Below are 21,491 nucleotides of genomic sequence, written 5' to 3'. Positions count from 1 at the left end.
GGTCAGAATTGGTTGCCATCCCCTTTGAGGCAGATTTGGATAGGAAGAACGAATGGACAGGCAGATGGCAAATGCAGTTTAATATCAATAAATGCAATGTAACAATGTACCAACTGTTCAGGAAACCTACACAGTTGGTGCACAATAAACAACGGAGCTCTAGTAAGTTTAGGGTACGAAAAAAGATTTAGGAGTTATAGTTAGATCTGAACCCCGTCTAAGAAAGCAATGCATAGAGGCCAGAAATAGTACAAATAGGGTATTAGGATTAATTGTTAGGAGTGTTAGAAGTACAAGTCCCGAAGTAATATCAAAGTCTACTTGAATCAGTACAAACGAAAATGACTAAAAGGATACAGGAGAGGAGGGGTATTCCTTACGTAGGTTAAGATGGGGCCTGAGAGAAACCTTTAAATGGTATAAGGGTTATAACAAGAGGAGCATGAGCAAAATCCTTATGTTCAATAACCAGGATATAACAAGAAATAACGGATTCAATCTTGAAAATAAATAAATAAATAAATAAAATAAAAGAGATAAGAAGGAATTTGTTCTCAAATAGAGTGGTAGATGAATGGAACGGACTCATCGATCAAGCCATTAGGAAGCTTTAAGAGAAGATTAAACAGATTTATGACTGGGGATGATAGGTGGAGATAGGTAAGTATATTTCATACAGGGACTGCCATGTATATGTTTGATGGCTTATTGCAGCTTCCCTTATTATTTTGTTTTTTTTTATTATTATGTTCTTATGTCTCTCTCTCTCTCTCTCTCTCTCTCTCTCTCTCTCTCTCTCTCTCTCTCTCTCTCTCTCTCTCTCTCTCTCTCTCATGTGCATCTACGCATAAACCAATGTAAGTAGACTCAAAACAACAAAACTTTCGTTACCATTTATTTTTCTTAAGTAAGCACATTTCACAATATGCATAGGTAAATGAACGATGGTTAGCGTCTGGCTCTGTGGCAAAATACAACACATAAATTGGATGATAATCATAACCAGTTGATGTTACTATTTGAAAAGGATTCAGTGATATTTGATATGAAAAACATAAAAAAAAAAAAAAATAAAGCTTTTCTATGTTGTATACATATACTTTACCTAATTTCAAATATTTATTTTAGGAAACTGTCATTGATTTATTGGTCAGCTTCTGGATAGAACATGGCGTCGTAGGCTTCAACACTTTTTATATAGTTGTTAATGTATGGGAAATGAAGAATGTCGCTATTTATATTTTGTTGATATAAAAGTTCAGCTAAGGGAGATAAACAGATACATGGAGAAAGATATGTTTTTTTTTTTTTTTGAGAAAACATTGGAAACTGCTTGAGAAGTTGGTATAATATGGTCACCCAAGTATTTCATTATATACATTTTATTTTTTCGTGGTCTTCCTCTACGGGGTTTGGTGTTTATGTGACCCTCTTTCCTCCACCTCCTGATCCATCGACATATTGTGGTAACGCTGGCCCCAGTTTCTTGAGCAATTGCGCGAGCTAACATTCCTCCAACCCACATACAAACGAACTTGGATCGATCAAACAAGTTGGTAGTTTGATGCAATCGATGGCATTCCATAATTTTCTTTCTGAAACTAATTAAATGTATAATATTATCTCTCTCTCTCTCTCTCTCTCTCTCTCTCTCTCTCTCTCTCTCTCTCTCTCTCTCTCTCTCTCTCTCTCTCAACAAAAACAACTATTCAGGAGCATGTATTATACCATGTGATATTGTGTTAAATTAATAGATCTCTAGCGCTTTTTGTGTAATGTATCGGTTAGACGAGATGGAAATCTATTCACTTTTTTTGCATATTATTGAACCATGGGTTACTGAATTGTTTTTTCTTTACTTACACTATAATGATGACTTGTGAACTCTTTTTTTATTTTTTTTTACTGAATAGGGTCACCGGCCAAGGGAAACAAAAGAGAGAGAGAGAGAGAGAGAGAGAGAGAGAGAGAGAGAGAGAGAGAGAGAGAGAGAGAGAGAGAGAGAGAGAGAGAGAGAGAGAGAGAGAGAGAGAGAGAGAGAAAACACTGAGGTACCAATACCAAAAAGATGTCAAGAGATCGAAAATTGAAGAATAAGTGCCTTGAAACCTCCCTCGTGAAAGAGTCCAAGTTATAGGATGGAAGTAATCAAGAAACAGGCATGGAGTTCCAGAGTTAACAAGAAAAAGCTAAGAAAGATAAACGATTGAGAATACTGGTTAACTCTTGCATTAGAAAGTTGGACAGAATAGGAATAAGAGAAAAAAAAAGCCTGTGAAGCGAGGCTGTGGGAGGAGGTGAGGCATGGAGTTAGTAGGATCAGAAGGGCAGTGAGCCTGAAAATTGCTGTAGAATATAGCAAGAGATTCAACATTACGGTGATAGGAAACAAGACAGTCAGTCTGAGGAGAGGTGTTAAGACGAAACGCTTATGACTCCACCCTGTCTAAAACAGAGGATGAATGGAACCACCCCATTTATGTGAAGCATACTCCATACACAGGCAGATAAGGCCTCTGTACAGAGTTAGCTAGTGGGAGGGAGTGAGAAAAATTTCAGGAGATGACTCAGAACGCCTAACTTAATAGAAGCTGTTATTTTAGCTAAACCTGAGATGTGAGGTTTCCAGTCTAGATTACATGTATAATCTAAACTAGAAACTTTACATTTTCGGTTTATCTTTTATTTATAATTAAAGGAGAAACTGAAAATATTTTTTGTAGAAGAGGGAGACAGTTGAGCGTCACTGAAGAAGAGGGAGTAGTTGTCAGGAAATTTTTGTTGAGTTTATAGACAGAAGAAATGAGTTTTGAGACAGTGAACAATACTAATTTGCTCTACCCAAATCACAAATTTTATAGAGATCCAAAGTCATGAGTTTTGTGGTTTTCGTGCGTGAATTGTTTACTTCCTGAAGGGTTGCACGTCGACGAAAAGACGTGGAAAAGTGCATATTGGTATCATCAGTGTAAGAGTTAATGGGACAAGAAGTTTGGAATGCAAAATCATCGAAAAAATAAAAGGAAGAAAGTGGGTGACAGGACATAACCCTGAGGAACACCGCTGTTAATAGAATTAAGAGAACAGTGACCATCTATCACAACCTTGACTACTTAACTTAAAAAGTGGAGCACATCCTGACTCTCTTCCCTTTTGCAGAGATCTCCATTCTTTATGGAGACTTTAATGTTCACCACCAGCTTTGGCTTTCCTCTCCCTTCACTGACCATCCACGTGAACTAGCCTTCAACTTTGCTATCCTCCATGACCTAGAGCAATTGGTGCAACACCCTACTCGTATTCCTGACCGTCTTGGAGATGCGCTCAACATTCTTGACCTTTTCTTGACCTCTGATCCTTTTGCTTATGCGGTCACCCTCTCTTCTCCGTTGGGGTCCTCCGATCAAAATCTGTATATTGTCCTATCGCTCCAATCCCTCCTCAGGATCCCCCTAAGCAAATGTGCCTCCGGCGTTTTGCCTCTGCTAGTTGGGGGGACCTGAGGAGGTGATTTTCCTTGGAATGACTACTGCTTCCTTGTCAGGAACCCGTCTTTGTGTGCCGAGAGCATAACAGAGGTGATAGTGTCTGGCATGGAGGCGTACACTCCTCACTCTTTTTCTCGGCCTAAATCTTCCAAACCTTGGTTTAACACAGCTTGTTCTCGTGCTATACATGATGGAAAGGTGGCCCACGAAAAGTACTTAAGCCTTCCATCACCAGAATCTCATGCACTTAAAATTTATGTCCTGAATCATGCCAAGTCTGTTCTCCAACTAGCCAAAAATTCCTTCATTAAGAGAAAGTATCAAAATCTTTCCCCCCTCGTGACTTGTGGCATCTAACCAAAAATATCTCCAATAACTTTGCTTCTTCTTCTTTTCTCCTTTATTTCAACCAGATGGTAACACTGCTTTCACATCTATTTCTAAAGCTCAAACCTTTGCTAAAAACTCTACCTTGGACGATTCTGGGCTTTTTCCTCCCTCTCCCACCACCCTCTGACTATTTAATGTTACCTATTAAAATTCTTCGCAAAGATGTTTTCAATACCCTCGCTGGCCTAAACCCACGGAAGGCTTATGGACCTGATGGAGTCCCTCCTATTGTTCTCCGAAACTGTGCCTCCGTGCTTGCACCTTGCCTTCTTTCCTTCTTGCTGAAAGTTTGCCTACATTCAGCCTGTTCCTAAGAAGTTCCTATTGCTTTAATTTCCTACCTATCTAAAGTTTTTTTAATCTGTCCTGAACAGGAAGATTCTTAAACATCTATCACTTCACAACTTTCTATCTGATCGCCATTATGGGTTCCATCAAGGCCGCTCTGCTGTTGATCTTCTGGCTTTCCTTACTGAGTCTTGGTTACCCTATTTTTAAATTTTGGTGAGACTTTTGCTGTTGCCTTGGATATATCAAAAGCTTTTGATAGAGTCTGGCACAAAGCTTTGATATCCAAAGTGCCCTCTTACGGTTTCTATCCTTCTCTCTTTATCTTCATCTCAAGTTTCCTTTCTGACCGTTCTATTGCTGTTGTGGTAGACGGTCACTGTTCTTCTCCTAAATCTATTAACAGTGGTGTTCCTCAGGGTTCTGTCCTGTCACCTACTCTCTTCTTATTATTCATCAATAAACTTCTAAACCAAACTTCTTGTCCTATCCACTGCTACGCTGATGATACCACCCTGCAATTCTCCACGTCTTTTCTTAGAAGCCCAACCCTTCAGGAAGTAAACATTTCAGGCTGGGAAGCCACAGAACGGCTGACTTCTTATCTTTTTAAAATTTCTGATTGGGACAGAGCAAACTTGGTATTGTTCAATGCCTCAAAAACTCAATCCCTCCATCTATCAACACGACACAACCATCCAGACAACAATCCCCTCTTGTTCAATGACACTCAACTGCCCCCTCTTTTGCACTGAACATCCTCGGTCTGTCCTATACTTATAATCTGAAGTGGAAACACCTCGCATCTCTCTGGAACACATCTCATCTCTAGCTGAAACAACTTCTATGAAGTGAAGCGTTCTGAGACGTCTCTGCCAGTTTTACCCCCCCCCCCTTTTTCAGCTGCTAACTCCGTCCATGTATGGAGTATGCTTCACATGTCTGGAGGTGTTCCACTCATACCGCTCTTGTAGACAGGGTGGAATCGAAAGTTTTTCGTCTCATCAACTCCTCTCCTCTAATTGACTGTCTTCGGTCTCTCTCTCATTGCCGCAGTGTTGCATCTCTAGCTGTCTTCTACCGCTATTTTCATGCTAACTGCTCTTTTGATCTCACTAACAGCATGTCTCCCCTGCTCCCACGACCTCGCTGCACGAGACTTTCTTTTTTCTCTCATCCCTTCTGTCCACCTCTCTAATGCAAGAGTTAACCAGTATTCTCAATCATTCATCCCTTTCTCTGGTAAACTCTGGAACTCCCTGCCTGCTTCTGTATTTACACCTTCTTATGACTTGAATTCCTTCAAGAGGGAGGTTTCCAGACACTTATCCTTTAATTTTTGACTACCGCTTTAGACCCCTTCTTGGACTTCCATCTCAGTGGGCTTTTTTTTATATTGGATTTTTGTTACCCTTGGCTAGTGTCCCTTCTGCATAAAAAAAAAAGCAGCAATAAAACAATTGGAAAGGAAATTTGAAATGAAGTTAGAGAGAGAAGAATAGAAGACGTAGGAGGATAGTTTGGAAATCAAAGCTTTTTGCCAAATTCTGTTGAAAGCTATTGATACATTTACGGCAATAGCAAAAGTTTCACCAAAGTCTCTAAAAGAGGATGACAAAGATTCTGTTAGGAAGGCCAAAAAGATCAACAATAGAGCAGCCTTGACGGATCCCATACTGGTGATTAGATAGAAGGTTATGAAGTGATATATGTTTAAGAATCTTCCTGCTCAAGATAGGTTGAAAAGCTTTAGAGGGGTAGAAGATTAAAACGAGAGGGGCAGAAAATTTAAACGATCACCCATTTTAAAAGCAGGCTGAATGCAAGCAAATTTGACAGCGTTTTTTTTTTTTTTATGTAGGAAGGATACTGGCCAAGGGCAACAAAAATCTAATAAAAAAATGCCCACTGAAATGCCAGTCCCATAAAAGGGTCAAAGCAGTGGTCAAAAATTGGTGGATAAGTGTCTTGAAACCTCCCTCTTGAATGAATTCAAGTCGTAGGAAGGTGGAAATACAGAAGCAGGCAGGGAGTTCCAGAGTTGACCAGAGAAAGGGATAAATGATTGGGAATACTGATTAGGCAAGGTGCAAGCACAGAGGCACATTTTTGGAGAGCAATAGGAAGGACTCCATCATGTCCATAAGACTTCTGAGGGTTTAGGGCAGCATGGGCATGGAAAACATCATTACGAAGGATTTTAATGGGTAGCATAAAGTAGTCAAAGGGTGGAGGAGTGGAAGGAACAGGCCTTGATTCTTCCAAGTAGAGTTTTTCGCAAAGGTTTGAGCAAAAAGTTCAGATTTAAAAATCGATGAGATGGCAGTGATGCTATCAGGTTGAAATAAAGGAGGGAAAAATGAAGAAGCAAAGTTATTGGAGATGATTTTGGATAGGTGCCAAAAGTCACGAGGGGTGTTAAATCTTGGAAGATTCTGACACTTTCTTTTGATGAAGGAGGTTTTGCCTAGTTGGAAAACAGACTTAGCATGATTCCGGGCAGAAATATAAACTGCATGAGATTGAGGTGATGGAAGGCACAAGTGCTCTTTATGGGCCACCTCTCTAACATGTATAGCACGAGAAAGGGCTGTGTTGAACCAAGGTTTGGAAGGTTTAGGTCGAGAGAAAGAGTGGGGAATGTACGCCTCCATGCTAGACACTGTCACTATCACCTGCTCAGGTCCCCCCCAATTAGCAGAGGCAAAACTCCAGAGGAAACTCCACTTTTGGGGATCCTGAGTAAGGATTGGAAGGATAGGACAAGATACAGATATGAGATTGTGATTGGAGGAACACAACAGAGAAGATAAAGTAACAGCATAAGCAGAAGTGTTAGACGTTTAAGAAAAAGTTTGAAAATGTTGGATGTTTCTCCAAGACGGTCAGGAATACAAGAAGGGTGTTGCAGAAGTCAAGGCTAGTTTAGCAAGGATGGTAAGTGAAGGAAGATGAAAGCCAAAGCTGGTGATGAACCTTGAAATATTCAAGAATGGAGATCTTCGCAAAAGGGGAGAATGTCATTATATGCTGTACTTTGAAAGTTAAGTAGTTAAACAATATCTTATAGTCAGAGGAGTTAGGTTAGAGGTATGCAGCACAAGTACATTTAGTTATTGAGTGACTTTGTGGTCGTAGCCGGATGGTGGAAAACTCGCAAAATTCAAGTACGTGGTCACGAGAGCAGGTTAAGTCGTTGCGCACATAGACGCAACATCCATCTTTGGATCGAAAATGAGGATAATGTAGGAGGGAACAGATAGAGTTGGCTCAGACACCTGTGTTTCGGTGAGGAAAAGAAGATAAGTTTTAATAGAGGAGAAGTGCCCTCAGATTAAAAATTAGATCTAAGATCGCGAGTGTTGCGGAAGATAATGAAGAAAAAGTTGAGGGGGGTGTCAAGACATTTAAGATCGATACCAGAAGAGCTGGGGACATCTGTGGTATCTGAAATTATTAAGTGAGAATACCATTATGATGTGTGGTACCGGAAAAGTTTTGTTAGCTTTGTAAAGATGCTGTAGCGACTGAAAAAAAAAAATAAATAAATAGATAAATAAGTAAACTGCGGTAAAACTAAAGTTTTTATCTTTAGTAGAAATAAACTAGGAACCAGTGTATGTGAACTCAAATTCGGTGGGGAAAATAAAAATTTTGTTATTTAATACAACTACTTAGTTATAGTCTTTTATTATTGTAATACCAGGTTTCATGAAATGGAGTTAAACTAAAAGAAAGCGATGAACTCATTGATCGATACATGTCGTAAATTTGATTTACGACAAGAAATATATAACCTACAATTGCCTACAATTGTCTACGAAACAGAGATATTGGGCTACGATACTATGAGCGAAACAGAATCGCTAGAAATAATTATCTAAAGGATATTTTGCATGTTCAAAGAAGTAAAAACTTGTTTGTGGGAAACCCATTATTGCAAAAAATGAATATTAAATATAAAATTACTAATTATTGTTCAAGATTAATATATTATCAAGAAACTGAATTTTTACTTTTTATTTCATTTTAGTTTTTTTTATGCATAAATGTCTCTCACAAGTTGATATGTTAGGTTTATGTTTCGCACCATGGCTATTATATGTAAGGAATTTATTTTATGAATGTGGCATAACTGGTGTGTGGCTAAGAAAGGACTTTACAATTCAAACATAATAAAAAAAAAAGCCAGTTGAGTTAAGATTAAAATACCAATGGAATACGATCCAATAAACAGCTGAAGCTATTTATTGAAATTAACAGCTGTATATAATAACCTTGTCAATGAAAAACCACATTATGATAAATGAATTACGTACAAACAACAAAACAAGTAACAAATTGCCAATAACATAAATTACAGTACGTATCGTGGCACCAGGAGAAAATATTGGAATCGTAATAACTGATGCTGTTGTCGTAGAAGATGAGTTCCATGTGATATTTTAATGGTAGAGCACAGACATCACCAGAGCAAGAATAAAAGTTTATATCAGATTATTATTCAGGCAAAGAAAATGGATTGAAGTCAATTTTGCTGATGGAAAATAATATCTTGTCTTCTTCCTAAAACCAGAGTTTAAGAAGTTCAGGTAATCTTTGTATCTTGCAACCATCTATTTATACATATGTATGTATTTATGGAAATATATAAATATACGAATATGTTTAAATATGTTGTAAAATAATTACACAAATTCTTGCATGGCGCCACACCAAATAAGGTTACATGGCATAATAATACCAATAATGTTAAAATGAAAGGTAAAATTAAAACATAAATAAGATGTAATTCAAGATCAAAATAATAAAAAAAATGAATAAATAAATAAATAAATAAATAAATAAATAAATAAATAAATAATTTAAGCGGGGCAGGAGTTGAATCCACTAATTACAAGTGAGGGAATACGGCCCTTAACTGACCGGCATTAACACAAGAATATCTGGCACTGTTCATTATGTCCTTAAGACACGGACCCCACTGACCCAGGCCCGAGAAGGGATATTAATACAGGGATATCTGGCGCTGTTCATGATGTCCTTAAGACACGGACCCCACTGACCCAGGCCCGAGAAGCCAGCGTTGTTCGTTATGTGTCTTCCTCAATTGCTTTTAAGTTGGTATCTCATTTACAAAGCGAACGACATGTAGCCCTTGTAACCATACGTAGGCAGGGACAAGAATGTAACCATAGATAGGATAAGGATAGGTAGGAACAGACATTTTGTTAAACATCACAGAAATTTTCCTTTGTTCATTTGCTTTAGGAAACTTACCTGTTTTTCATCTGATGAAATGTCGCCATCCAGCATACCATCCTAATTACGAGGTGTTAATACAAACATGCATATTGTGTCTTCGTTCGTTGTATGTTAAGCGGGGCGTCTCCGGATGCATGCAGTATACAGTGTGCTGTTCGTGCAACTGTTAGTGGGCGCGGCAAATGAGAGGCTGGCGTGTTTCCTGTTGGACTTGGTGCTGCGTGAGTATGTGCACGAAACTCAAAACAAACTGAAAACAATGTGTCACTGTTTAACCGATAAAAAGTCAGTGACGTATTCTTAACGCACTCCAGTAACCAAGACAACACAATCCTACAGTGCAGTGAAGTTACATTGGCTCGCTGTAATATTTTGGATACACCACGTTACTGCAGTTCCCATAACGAGTGAATTTTGCTGTTGTGGATGTAAAGAAATTTTACTTACTGACGAGTGAAACTTTTGTTTAAGCCTGTAAATATAACGCTACCTTTAATACAATGTTCTTGCTGCTGGCGTGATAAAAAGCTGAGTACTGGAACAGGTAGGAAGAGACCCTTTGTTAAACATCACGGAAGCTGTGTTCGTTTAGTCGTTCGAAGTTTGTTCGTTTAGTGTAGAAGACTGATGAATATCGCTAATTAGCAAAACAGTAGTCATTAACCCCAGTCAAGAGGTGCTGATGCAAAGACGGCTGTTATGTCAACGTCCGCTGCATGCTAGAATGCGGCATCTCCCGGTACGAAAAGTGTGAAGTGGAGAGCCGTGTGAGGTGAAGAGCAGTGCGAGGCGGAGGGCTACATCGAGAGTGTTGGCTTGCCTCTAGTTGGACTCGGCTCTGTGACTGAGAGTGTGCGCATGAACCCTCAACATACTCTCGACTTAAACGTGAAGTGTTCCTTTTTACTGATAAAAAGACAGTGACGTTCCTAGTCTCTCTAGTAACCAGTGACGCAGAATGAGACACCCACCTGGGCTAGGACTCAACAGAATTCTGTCTGGTAGCCCTGCTGTTTCAGTCCTCAGAGCCACTATACGATGAATGAAAACAATGTATTCGCATTAAAATAAATACAGTATTCTGTGGCAGAGAGTGTTTTGTGAGTCATTCCAAATATTTAAAAAAAAAAAAAAAGACAGAGAAAAGATTAAAATTTATCTAAAGGGCAAGTATAATGACAAAGTTCGGCGGTGAATAGGAATAGTAAGACACACACCTGGGCTGGGACTCAGCAAAATTCTTTCTGGTAACCCTGCTGTTTCAATGTTCAGAGCCACTCTAAGAATGAATGAAAACAATGTATGCGCATTAAAATAGATACAATGTCCTGTGGCAGAGAGTGTTTTGCGAGTCACTACAAATATTAAAAAAAAAAAAAAACAGAGAAAAGAGATAACTAACGTGAGTAGAAATTTCTTTTTTATTTTATTTATTTATTTTTTTTATCAACTACATGGCTGCATGTCTGCATTAAAAGAAGCTGCCAGTATCTAAAGCCCCCCCATACACCCGCAGGCCGCCTGCCTGGCCATGCGTTCAGGTAGTATGAACGCACGGCCGGAGCCACCCCTACATATTAGTTTGTTCAGGCAAGCCTTCAGTTCAAGCACGAGCGGCATAGCATGCGTATCAATATGGCCTCTACAATGGACGACACAGAAATAAATTTTTTCGCTAAATCTGCCATTACAGTGTTGATGAAAGACAGGAAGAAGAAAAGAAGACAGAAAAATGTGGGGCTAAAAATTGGCTGCAGGAAAAATAAATAATAAATAAATAAATCCTACGAGTGAATGAGGAAACGTATTTGCAATTATTGTCCTTAGTAAGTCCACACAATGAAAAGCAAGACGCGCATGCGGACGGGTATTACAACAAATGAAAGGCTAGTGGCTAGTCTGTTTTTTTGGTCACGGGTCTTTCCTAAGAAGACCTGAAATGTTCAGTATCTATTTATCTACAAGACCTAGGACAAATCATACCTGAAACATATGATCCAATTAAAAGAGCCTTACAAAATAAGTACAGGAAGGTGAGAATTAAATATAGTTATGAAAGAGTTTATGATAAAAAAAGACATCTGATAACTAATTTTCTTTATCTGAATGACACGAGAACACATTGAAATCAAGAATCAAATACAGGCCACGAATACAGCACACTCACACACTCACACACACACACACATACACACACACAAACACACACACACACACACACACACACACACACACACACACACACACACACACACACCATAAAATCGTACAACTCATGAACACAATTAGCAATGTCTCGAAAGTAGTATGTGCATTTTTTTTTCTTTTCAGTTTCCATCTGATGAAGACAAGTGGACACAAATTGCTACTGATTTCAACACCATTTGAAATTTTCGTAAGTGCCTAGATGCAATATATTGTAAGCACGTGAATATTGTACCTCCACTAAATTTTGAGTCATACGTTTACAACTACGATGGCTTTCATAGTCTTGTGCTATTGGCCATTGTCAATACCAAGTATGAGTTTCTTTTATGAAATTTTGGAGTGAATAGACGCATTTCAGATGGAGGAGTGCTTCAAGTAAGACGTTTTTATGAAAATCTGTCAAGGAAAGACTATTAAACACACTCCCTCTTTTCACAGCTGTTACTCGCTTCGCTCCTCCTCCTCACACGCTTCCGAAACACAGAGGGTTCGTACCTAACCCGACCTACGGGTATTACGTGATAGTGTTGGCAGACTCAGCTGTTACTCGACTGCGTTCTCACGACTACCGTGGTCTCTCCAGCCAATCTACCCTGCTCCTGGGAACTGCTGCTGGCCTTAGCCCGGTTAGCAACTCTGCTGTTCCAATATTCTGCTGTTCTTCTCTACAATCTAGCCTTACTGGTTGAATAGACTGTGGACCAGATGTGTGCCTAGCCATACAACATTCCTTGGCTACATTTCCTCCATGTTACCCGTGACGCCCCTGACCTCGCCCTCCTGGAGGCAACACGTGTGCTCGGCCTTTCGCCTCGCTCCATTACGTGACAACATCAAGTGTTGGCAGGCGAACGAGTCTACCTGCTCGTTCCCCTTTAACCCGTGGCCTGCCGTTGCTGAGTGCGTCTGACGCCAGGGAGGAGCGTGGATTACTACATCTTGTGACATTTTCTTGTGCTGCGATATTAAATGTGATAGTTTTCCCTCTCTTTTCACTCTCGATATCCAACCCAGGGGACAGCTGTCTTCACCCACCTTATTTGGTAGCCCGTATCCCTCACAAAATTTTTGCAATGAAGACTTGCACATCCCGCCACCTGCTGTACCAGAAGAGTCACAAAATGCATTCTCTTTCCTCTTCGTTGGATATGAGGACTTTGCTCTCAGGAAATTTGATGAAACCTTACTCACAAAAGGAATGCCATGCCAGGAAAGTGTTTAACTACTGACTGTCACGTGTAAGGAGAATTGTGAAAAACGCTTTTGGTGTCATATCATCACGGTTCCGCATTCTTCATCATGACATTGGAACATGTACATTCGACAGCCATGACTTGCTGTATTCTGCACAATTACCTTACGAAAACTAAAAGAGATGCGTATTGTGAAATCGAAGATACAGGTCAGGAGGGAAGTCACAACAGAGGCTGTGTAATTAGGAGGGAGGGAGGGAGTTTCCTTGAGTACTTCAAAACGAAAATACTGTAATACGCTCATCTTAGAATTTGCGAGCAAGCGAGCGAGAGAGAGAGAGAGAGAGAGAGAGAGAGAGAGAGAGAGAGAGAGAGAGAGAGAGAGAGAGAGAGAGAGAGAGGTCTATACTGAATATGACATTTACAGTTAATGGATTTCAGAAGTTTTTATGTTTCACAAACCTCCTTAGTATTTGAATATAAGGTCCTTTGAGTTTCTTTATCCTTCAGGAACAAAAGAAGGTCAAAGTACCACAGATTGGACTTATACACATCATCTGTACCAACACCTACGAAACCATTCATGAATATCATATAATATGTAGCAAAGGTAACTGCATATTATCATTATCTTACTTAACAACAAGGATAGCGATTAAATTGAGAAAAAATGCAAAATGGAAAGTTCGTTTATACCTATGGATAGTGACAATAATAGTAAATAGTATAAAAGGTGCCTCGAGAAGCTATATTAAGATAGTAAGCACCAAAACCCACGTGACTTCATTGATCTTGGAAACTTTTTACTTTCTTTTAAGGAAAGAGTTTCTCAAATCATTATTATTTTTGTCACTGTTTGTCTTCTTGATGAGGGATCTTTTTCTTTTAATTTTCCAGTTGGTACATAATATGTATGATTATTTATTTATTTATTTATTTTTTGCTTATCATATTCTTTATTATTTTACAAAGACATGGATAACACCGTGTAACAAAAATTGTATTTTTTTTAGCCTTTGGTCAGAAAATGTTATTTCCTAATTGCTTTTATTTAAAAAAATAAAGAAAACGACAATCATTCCCTTTATTTATTTATTTATTTATTTTATTATTTTTTTTTTTTTATCTGAACAACGACGTTTTGAAACTAACCTGCTATCATATATCCAGACCTTATGTCATCCATTTGCGCCAGTGCCACACTGCTCTGAGTTCCCCCTACCCACTCCTCCAAAGAAAGAAAAAATTGTTCAGAAGATGAGGTCATTGATCCAAATTTAAGGCGCAACTGAAGAGAGAAATCCTTACTACACCAAGCAAAATGGTGCCAATGACCTGATCAGAGATTATCTTCTCACAAAGTTTAATGCCGAACTTTCGAATTCGAGACTCAAACAATGGAATTTGTTTGATGAAAATGTTAAAATATCAGATCTGAGAAAGCGTCACAAGCATTTTTAAGCTTTTTTATTAGTCAAGATGAGCTTTGTTTTCTTGCCACGATGTGACTGATGTGTTTGAGGCAATTGGAATCGCCTGTAAATATAATGTGTGGCGCCTCTTCATCGACAGCCGTAAAGTAGTGCTGCTTTATAACGGAAACACATATCTGTCTTTTCCTCGCGCTCTCTCTGTCCAGCTCAAAGAGGAACATAATGATATCAACTTCTTGCTAGATACCTTGAAATATGAAGATTATGGTTGGGAAATTATTAGAGACTTGAAAATGATGGACTTCTTGATGGATTATCAAGTCGGTTTTATCAAGTTTCATTATTATCTTTGCCTTTGGGACAGCAGGGACACTGTGGCACACTACCACAAGAGGGACTGGCCACAACGAACCGAGTTTAGTTCGGGAAGAACAACGTAAAACGGAAGCCATTGTTCGACCCCAGAAAGGTACTGTTTCTTCCACTGCACTTAAAAATGGGCCTTATTCTTCAAATAAAGAGTCTGTAGCTATCAAGTATCTGCAAGATTTCTTCCCTAAGCTGTCTGCGGTAAAAGTGGATGCCGGTGTCTTCATCGGTCCACAAAAAAGGTCATGGAGTGCAAGGAGATCTCCCAAAAAGATTCACTAGGACGGTAAAAAGTAGCGTGGAACAGCTTTGTTACAGCGGCTCTTGGCTTTTTTGGGGAATCACAAAGCCGAAAGCTATGAGGAGGTTGTTGAGACCTTGTTGAAAATTTAAGGCAAGATGAGTTGCAAGATAACCCTCAAAATCCGTATCCTTGACTTTCATCTACTGGAGACTACTCATTTCTAACATTTTATTGTCTCAATTGTGTAATCCTAGAATAAATAACAATAGTTCAAATTCGCTACTTTCTCCCAATGCGAATAGGTAAATTTCACAAATATCAGTATCCTGGCCACAAAAGCAAAGTTATGAATAAATGTCAGTGTTTTTCCGTGTTTCCTAGGCATAAACAAATAAAAAACAATAGTTGTTGCCCTTGGATAAAAATTGTGTAATCCCAGTGAAGATCAATGAATTCGGTCCAAAACCGTTTTTCTTTTTCATCTTGATTTGTACCCGCCATGTTTTCATGATGCTACATAAAGACAGACTGACTCTTCTAGGCCGGAAGTGCCCACACACACTCAAACAGGCCGGAAAAGGATCTTGTCTGTCCGGATCCAGCCTGGTTGGAATCTAATCAGTCAGGCAGCTTCAGAGGCGGACTGAATAGACCACCTTAGTGACCCATACACACTTAGTTTGGCCTTCACATTCCTTATTTTGTCCGGCGGACGGAAAGGCCGCCTCAGAATGTATAGGAGTCTTAACTCTAGGCATTCAATGCGGGCAACCTGACAAAGAAGAAATATCCAAATCTGCTATGACAGACGCAACTCTGTAACCAAACAGTTTATGTTGACTCGGGTACAGATTTTGAAAAACGCTGAACATGGTGCCAGCATCTCAACATCAAAGTATGGCGGTATGGCGGCATAAATCCGATGGGAGGACGCCAGCATCTATCAGCAAACTTGCTATAGGGACGACCGGAATGCTCCAGTTGCCAACACAGGCATATTGAATAAAGATCAATATATGGAGGCGGACTTCAGTAGCAGAGGAGTAAATCTTATATCCATTTTCTAATTTAGAAAGGATAAGTTATCTGTGTAAAAAAGAGCAGTTTACATGTGTGTATCCGGCTTGTACGAGCAGCAATTTTCATAAGAATTATAGTCTTCATACAAGCAATCTTAATAAAACGGAGATGTGCTATCTAAGACAGCCGATAGTGACATATGAAATCCAGTTATCTAGTCTCCTCTGCACATGAGATACGACGGCTACAAAAAATGCAGGTCTGGGTCAGAGTGAATACCAAGAAGACGGCAGAAATGCATAGCCACAGTTTTTGCAGGTGAAAATCACAAACCAAGAGGCACAATCCATTCGTAAATCCTGTTAAGGTCCAGTTTCAACTTCCTCTCGATTACTGGCATCCATCTGCGGGAAACGATATTGACAGGTCATCATTATAGTGAGCCGGTGACTCTGTCAGAAGCAGCACTGATAATTGGCAACACTGTTAATAGCCACAGCGAATAACGACGCTAAGAATATTCTCCTGTGGCACAGCATCATTTGAGTGAACGGTCTTCCAACAGAGCACCCCAATGCGTAAACGCAAAAAGTGATTTGATAAAACTGCTGAATAAAGAATGGCAGTAGGAAACGAAGGTCATGAAAACTCCATACAGTGGTGCAGTGCCAAACTGTGTCATATACCTTCTCCATGTCGAAAAAGACTTACATGATGTTGGTTGGTGGAGAATGATTCACAGACAAAAGATTCCAAAGACAATAATGCATGCTTCTGAAACGGCAACAGTGATAAGTGATTACTTCTATCTAAAAGCACATTATTTGAACATTCACGTATTATCTTCTGTGATGCGCTACAAATGCAAAAGGTCAAGAAAATGGGACGGTAGTTTCTCGCCAACTAGGCTTCTCCATGCTTTGAGAAGGGAGTAACCACAACAATATCCCATGGAAGACATACCAAATTTCATTTTAGAGATCTAGTAGAAAGGAGAGCACATCATCAGTATATGATGTAAAAAGGAGTATGACATATGATCATGTCAGTATTTCAGCTGTCTGAAGCTTGGAGGTCGAGAAGGGGACGTTATAAGGCTTACTCCCGGAAGTGAAGCCGATGGCACGAGATTCCAAACGCTTCTGATGGTCTGAAAAAGGTGAGGTTATGTCTTTCTTTGCCACCTCAGCAAAGTGCTCTGCGAAGAGTCCAGCAGTTTCAAAGCGGCCAGACACCACAAGTAGCAGATTAGTCGAGATTTTCCAGACTCTGTTCCAACCCGAGATAGTGGAATATCTTTTATAATACTGGAGAGATGAGGTAATGATAATGTATATCATGTTTCCTTTACTCCTTGCCATGTAAGAGCTTATGCTCTTCTAAAGTCCTACAAATATTGAAGATTATCACGGTGGCCACAGAGGCTGCCTGTACAGTAGCAAATATCGCAATATCGTGCCGCTTCAAAAGGTTAAGAGCACCTATGATGATAAGATAAAATATTCATATTAAAAGCAAGTTTACGGAATGGTGAAAACATATTAAAAATTACTAAGAATGCATATCAATAAAAAGGAAATGAGATTAATCAGCGAAAAGTGAAGTGACACAATTTAATTTTAATTGAGTGATTACTGATCCCATTAACCCAGAACACCACATCTGGCGTTATTCGCTTCGTACTCAAGACACCGATCCCACTGACCGAGATATCTAAGGTTGTTCGTTATGTGCCCAAGACACTGCCCGACAGATGCCGATATCTGGCATTGTTTGTTATGTGTCCAAAACAGCGATCTCCCTATTCACGAAGTGGTCCCAGCGGATCTTAGCTATGAAACGTGTCATAGCTAGGATGAAATGGTGCATTCTTGCCATAAACTGCGTGCGTCTGTCATAAATCCGTACGGGATGCTAAGACTGGATCCACCCTCCACCCTGTCTTAGCGGTTTATGACAGGCGCTCTCACTGTCAAGATGGACACTCAACAACATGGAGCTCCAGCTAATGAATCATTTACCCAAAAAGAATGTATTGAATGAATTTGTGACGCATAAACTCTCAGAAGGTATTGTTCAGACCATGCAGGTATTCTCTTCGTCGCCGATCTAGTGAGGGAAGCCTTATAGAGTGACACAGGGAAAAAATAATTAAATCACCATCAAAATGAAGGCGATCATATCAGTTAGATATCTTGCTGCTGGGAAAAAGTTACTTGGAAAATGCAGTTGTGCAGTAATGACGGTCTTGCGGGTCCTATCATCCTGCTATCCTACATCGAGGAGCTTCTAGGTGATCAAATTTATCATATTTCATATATCGGATTAATATCTTAGCTACTGTATCTCTTCTCTAAATATATAAGAAATGAAGGAAATAGTTTAGAAGCTATAAATTCGTAATAAACGGCAGCCTTTGTTTTCGTCTTTTAGTAACTGAAATTAAATAAGCACTACATACAACATACGGTTATTATAGGCTGTTCCGCTCAAGTCATAACTTATTATAGACGTTCTTAGTTATGATCCGCATCTCCCATACTTATGTCACATATCGTATCTTTATGAAGAAGACGAGTGTCTTTCTCTTTTGCCTCTAGGTTCTCTTGGTGCAAAATTAAATTTCTGCCTATTACACTAGTCAAAATTAATGAATTAATAATATTTAAAAAGGAAGTTATAATTTCTCCAAAAGATCAGCATTCTCCACAAACATAGGGCCCTCATGTCCCGGGGAAATAGCCCTCTCTGCAAGTATCAGTGAAATACGGAAAGTCAGATCTTCACCGCGACAACGGAAGAGGTCCCACAGGTTAACCAGACTGGGACACGGTACCAGAAAGTGTCGCACTGTAAGGGGAACTACGCACTTACCAAAACATTGTTTTGCTTTCCAGTACATAAGGTAACCAATTATGAGACGCAAGTGACCCATCTGGAGACGGGCCAGTACAGTTTCTGAGCGTTGTCTGAACAGCGTCGACATATGTCTATGGACAACAAAAAATGTGATCATCCCCATCTTACTGGCTGCAACTAAAGCCTCCCACCTCTTCTGCCAACTGGCAAGAACTATCACCTTAATTCTAGAGTACAAGTCATGAAATGGAGGTTGGCTGAAAGGAGCAACCCGAGTTGCTGCCTCTTTAGCTTGCCTATCGGTGATCTCATTCTCCGAAACTCATATGTCCTGATGTAGGTTTACTCGAGATCTATCCAGCTACCCAGGGTCTGCGCATGCGTGAAAAGCATGCCAAATGTACGATTCGATGCTGTATTTACGCTCTGTCGTCATAGAGTGAGTATCTCGCTGCTCTGATGAAAAATTTCATAGATGATATATTCTGCTCATGGTTTCTTTGGACGGTTTGAATACTCGTATACATTTATTTCGTGTCCAATACTATTATTATTACTTTTTTTGTGTGTGTGTTATTTTCGTTGCCTCAATAAAGTCTTCTTCTGGACCACACTCGATAAAGGACGAATTCGCTTGTAAACATAAAAGCATACGATTGAGTAATAAGATGGATAGTGTACTTGTACTTCAATAAATACTTCTACTAAACACCTTTTTCTTCCTCATTTTAATGGCTGCGGTTTTGCCATATACATACTTACCGTACCAACCAGTCAAATTGACATGTTTACAAGAGAATTCGTCCTTTATCGAGTATGGTTCACTGAAAAATAAAAGAGGACTTGCTGATCCAAACAAGATCACAAAAAGAAAAAAAAAAGTAAGAATAATATTATTGGACACGAAAATAATGTATTTGAATATTCAACTGGTCCCAAGGTACCATGAGCTGAATATGTCATCTACCGAATTCATCATCAGAGCACCGAGGAGATGCTCACTCCGTGACAGCAAAGCGCAAATGAGGCATTAAATTGTATATCTGGCATGCTATCCATGCGTACGCAGATCCTGAAGACTGGGTTCCAGTAAAACCCAATGTGGTAGCTTCAACGGTGGAAAAGGTAGAGCCCCTAAAGAATGGACTGGTTTTAGGTGGTGTAGAAACTACATCAGATGATAAAGTAGACGCTAGAAATCATTAAAATATCAAATATTCTCTGCGTTTAGAAAAAAAAAAAAAAAGGCAATCGAATTTAAATCGTCATGTCGGGAAGGCTGCATCCTACACTGTTATGTCACTAACCATACGGACTAAAGCGCTCCTTGCCGCTCTACTGCACTTCATGCCTTTGTAGGCTAGATTATTTTTTTTATTTACAGCTCTGATTTGGAAACAGAACCAGGGCAAAAGTATTGCCTGGCGATGGCTTCAGTGTTTGTAAAGATCCATTAAGATTAAGCCATAGTGCACGGGGAAAAAATGCTAGAAAGACGAAAATGTTTGTGTACTTCTAGATTAAAAAAATAAATAAATAATAAATAAATAAATAAAGTAAATAAAGTAAATAAAAAAAAATAATGCCATTAAGTTAGGCCTTGGGTGGTCTGACAGGGGGTAGGCGAGTTACGGGGATAGGTTAGATACGATTTAGTTACTTTATGATTCAGTAGGGCCCAGACTATATATATATATATATATATATATATATATATATATATATATATATATATATATATATATATATATATATATATATATATATATATATAACGTTTTGACTTGTCAGGCACATATATATTTATATGTACCTTGAAATTAGCTCAACTCGTAGAACAATTTTAATATGAATATTTTCTTCAGATTTTTTCTTAACCTAAAAATGAGAGAAAAAAATAATAATGTTGCAATAAGAAATAATCTGCTATATTTTATGATATACTTCATCATAAAAAGTAAGAAAAATAATGTTCTTTTTCCATGAAAAAAACTTCATCATAAAAAGTAAGAAAAATAATGTTCTCTTTCCATGAAAAAAAATTTGATTTATTTCAGGAAATACCTTGGTTGTCTTCCTACAATTTTGTAAGTATCGTTATTTCAACGTTTGTACTTCCTGTTTCCTGTTTGTTTACCCAAATTAAAGTGCCAAAATTAATTAAAATGGATCATTAAATGTGTGCCTTCTATACATTGACAGATAATCAAATTCAATAATTTTCAAGGTTTAGCTAGGTAATTATGTAATTATGTAATTATTAGGTCATAATTACTTAATTATGACATGTTTGCTAACTAAACCCTAAACTCATATAAATGAAAATATATAATACAGTGTGTTTTTTCCTAACACACACACACACACACACACACACACACACACACACACACACACACACACACACACATACACACGCACGCACGCGCGCGCGCGAGTAATATTGATAGGTCCAGACTATTGACGCGGAAACTCAAATTGAGAAAATTGTCACTGTGTGTATGTGTGTGTGTGTGTGTGTGTGTGTGTGTGTGTGTGTGTGTGTGTGTGTGTGTGTGTGTGTGTGTGTGTGTGATAATAATAATAATAATAATATTGATAATAATAATAATAATAATAATAATAATAATAATAATATTATTATTATTATTATTATTATTATTAATAATCTGTTGAAAGTTGTTTTAGGCAGGTTTTCGGAAGTGGCCACACTGATGCACCGCCACTAGTAGAT

At 38.8% G+C, this 21,491-nt stretch overlaps 1 long non-coding RNA gene across 2 annotated transcripts in view; it reads right to left on the bottom strand.

Annotated features, from left to right (window-relative positions):
* Positions 1-881: 881 nt before the first annotated feature.
* LOC135089443 (uncharacterized) overlaps positions 882-21,491 on the bottom strand; it is a 137,016-nt gene continuing 116,406 nt past the window's right edge. For both annotated transcript variants that reach the window (XR_010261490.1, XR_010261491.1), the window contains one exon: positions 882-1,601. This is a non-coding gene — a long non-coding RNA (uncharacterized LOC135089443). The remainder of the gene's footprint in view (positions 1,602-21,491) is intronic.

The sequence above is a fragment of the Scylla paramamosain genome, chromosome 33, assembly GCF_035594125.1.
Source record: "Scylla paramamosain isolate STU-SP2022 chromosome 33, ASM3559412v1, whole genome shotgun sequence".
Lineage (NCBI taxonomy): Eukaryota > Metazoa > Arthropoda > Malacostraca > Decapoda > Portunidae > Scylla > Scylla paramamosain.
The sequence above is the reverse complement of the archived record's forward strand: the minus strand, read 5'-3'. Positions and strand labels throughout refer to the sequence as shown.